Here is a 3,064-nt window from a genome sequence, read left to right on the forward strand (position 1 = left end):
ATTTTAAATATCTGGATTAAAATTTTGAATTCTTTAAATGTATGGTTTTTTCCTTAACGAAGGAAATCCACTTTTAAAAAATATAATATATATAAAACAATGCATGGGAGATGTTTCGAATCCAACAAGTAAAAGAGTGTAATGGTAAAATAAAAATAAAAGTTGAATATTTAGAGCAACCACGTTTAGTCAATAAAAAATAAATGATTCAATAAAAAGGTTGAATTCCCTCTAGCAACTCCAATCAATGTGCCGATGAAGCTTAAATATACCGAGTGGGTGAACTATTATTTCTTTAAAATTTTATTACTTTGATAACATAATCCCATAGTTTAAAAATAATTTTAAATTTCCTAAAAAAAGGGAAGAAGAAGAAGAAGAAGAAGAAGAAGAAGAAAAAGAAAAAGAAAAACAATTTTCGTTTAAAGAAAAAATGAAGTTGAAGGATGGTATATTAAGCGGGCCCATAAGAAGGCCTGGGCCCTGTTAGCCTGAGAAATATTGCGGCCCAAAAAAGGCTAGCCAATTTCGCACATGAAAATATATATTTAAAAAACCAAATAAAAAATGTGGAGATGCGGGGTATCGATCCCCGTACCTCTCGCATGCTAAGCGAGCGCTCTACCATCTGAGCTACATCCCCGAGGTTGTTAACAGTAGGTTCTTTAATTCTCAATTTTTTTACTTTCTTAAATTTCCTCTCATGCCAACATTTTCATCAACATTGCAATGTGTGATTATTATTATATCATGGGAAAGTTGACAAAATATAGCTAAAATATTAACAAAACACAATTAATACTGATGATTTTTTTTTAATAATCATGAAATGTTCATATGTGGAAATCAAGTGGGACCTCTCGATTTCGAGAATTCTATCGACAATTAAGTTTTTTTTTTAATAATAAAAAAAGAAACAATGGGATGAAATGAACAAGACAAAGGGAACAAATTAAAAAAAGATGCCGTTGGCCACACTTGATGACAAGCATTGATGTGATGAAGGATAAGAACGAGAAGGAAAAGTAGAGGGAAAGATATATAAACAAATACATAAAATAAAACAAACAAAATTTACATTAGCATTATTGACATAAAACTCGATAGAAGGGTGAGAATGTTGTAAAATGCGACCTAAACTAAATTCAAAGGACCAAAAATGTAACTTTTCTTTTATCGACAAGGAAATTAAATGAACCATATATACTTCTACGTAAGGAACATAAGTTAATGTTAATGTATAGAGAACCAAATGAGTAGCTTATTTTAACGTTTAAGGACTAAAAATGACTTTACTAAGAAAGATCTTTTAAAAATCTGGGAACTAAAATACATTTCTCTAATTTATATGACCTGAAACCATGTCGTAAATATTCAAAAAAAAAAAAAACATGTTGTATATTCACTTGCTATATAACATATCAAATCAAATGGAATAAGTTTGAGAGTTGAGGAATATTGAAATTGCTTTCATAGAGAGTTAAACTCAAGACCTCCTGCTTACTAAATGGGTACTTTAACCAACTGAGCTATGAAAGCTTTTATTCTAAAACTAATTTTAGCTATTTAAAATTTTTAATATAAAATAGATTAAAATATAAAAACACACATGAATTTTGCTCTTTGTTTCAAAAGTACTTCTATTCTTTCAAAATTTACAAGTGTAAGCCTTCATTCTAAAACTTATTTTAAGCTATTTTATCTTTTAATATAAATTTAATTAATTATAAAAGTACACTTGAACTTTGATCTTTGTTTCAAAAGTACCCTTATTCATTTGAAAGTTACAAATATTACTATTGATCTTTTATAAACGCTTTAAAACTATCATTGAAGTATAAATCATTTTGAGTTCCGGACAAAACTAAGGTATGTAACAATTGTTTGATTATTGATCGATAACCATAACATGCTACTTTTTTAAAACTCAATATTAATAAAGGTCAAATTATAGAAAATATCCTTCACATCATTTAAAAAATATCTTTAAATTTTCATTAACATCCATAGACATTCAAACAAAGTTAAAGAACATCACTAACATTAGTATGTTCAAAAGTTGCATTATTATTCTTAACTTCTAAAAAAAAACGGGGTTAAAAATGTATTTACTGTTGATATATAGATGGATACCATTTATTGACACTTCATTACCTCCTTATTCCATTCACTACCTCTCATTTTTCTTGATTTAGACTTAAACACTTCTCCATTTCCCTTTTTTTTTCTCTCTTTTCTTCGATACCCTTTTAATCAACTTCTTTCACTCCTCATTTTTACAACTTTATCTCACTTCTCCTTGTTTTCCCCCTCCTTCAATATCATTATTATGAATAAATGGGAAGAATTATCTCGTCCAAATATAAATATAAGAAATTTCAACACTTGAACAATCAATTTCATTGATAAGTTATCTTGAATGGAAAAGAATCAATTTGACAACTTATATTAACATGCTAATATACATACATAAAACTATGTCATTAATTCGTTAAAAATAAGATGAATAAAGATAAGGGTCAAAGTGGTTTTTTTTTTAAATTTAAAATTTTAAGTTAAAAACATCGGTATAGAAAAAAGACTTTAAAGACCAACATTAACAACTTATATTAACATGTTAGTGTACATACGTAAAACTATGTCATTAATTCGTTAAAAACAAGATGAATAAAGGTGAGGGTCAAAGTGATTTTTTTTTTTTTTTTAATTTAAAATTTTAAGTTAAAAAATCTCCCTATGGAAAAAGAGGTTTTAAAGATCAAAATAATCATTTTAAAGTTTAGAGGCAATAACCAAATTTTGAAAAATTTGTTTTTCCTGTTTTCAAATTCTCAACATTTTTAAATACATTTTTAAAATTAGAAAAATAAAAAACTCAATTGGAAACAAAATAAACTTTTTTTTTAAAACAACTTTTTAAAATTGGAAAAAAAGAAAACTCAATTGGGAATGAAACAAACTTGCTTTTTAAACTAAAAACCAAAACTTACTAGTTATGAAACAAAATAAAAACAATCTTGAAAGTTGGGGTTTTAACCAAAATGAGTTGAAAAACAATAGCAAA

General features: G+C 26.6%; 1 non-coding gene across 1 annotated transcript; it reads right to left on the minus strand.

Annotated features, from left to right (window-relative positions):
- Positions 1 to 570: 570 nt before the first annotated feature.
- TRNAA-AGC lies at positions 571 to 643 on the minus strand. The gene has a single exon. It is a non-coding gene; the product is annotated as a tRNA-Ala (tRNA).
- Positions 644 to 3,064: the final 2,421 nt, after the last annotated feature.

Source organism: Benincasa hispida, chromosome 11 (assembly GCF_009727055.1).
Source record: "Benincasa hispida cultivar B227 chromosome 11, ASM972705v1, whole genome shotgun sequence".
NCBI classification, from domain to species: Eukaryota; Viridiplantae; Streptophyta; class Magnoliopsida; order Cucurbitales; family Cucurbitaceae; genus Benincasa; species Benincasa hispida.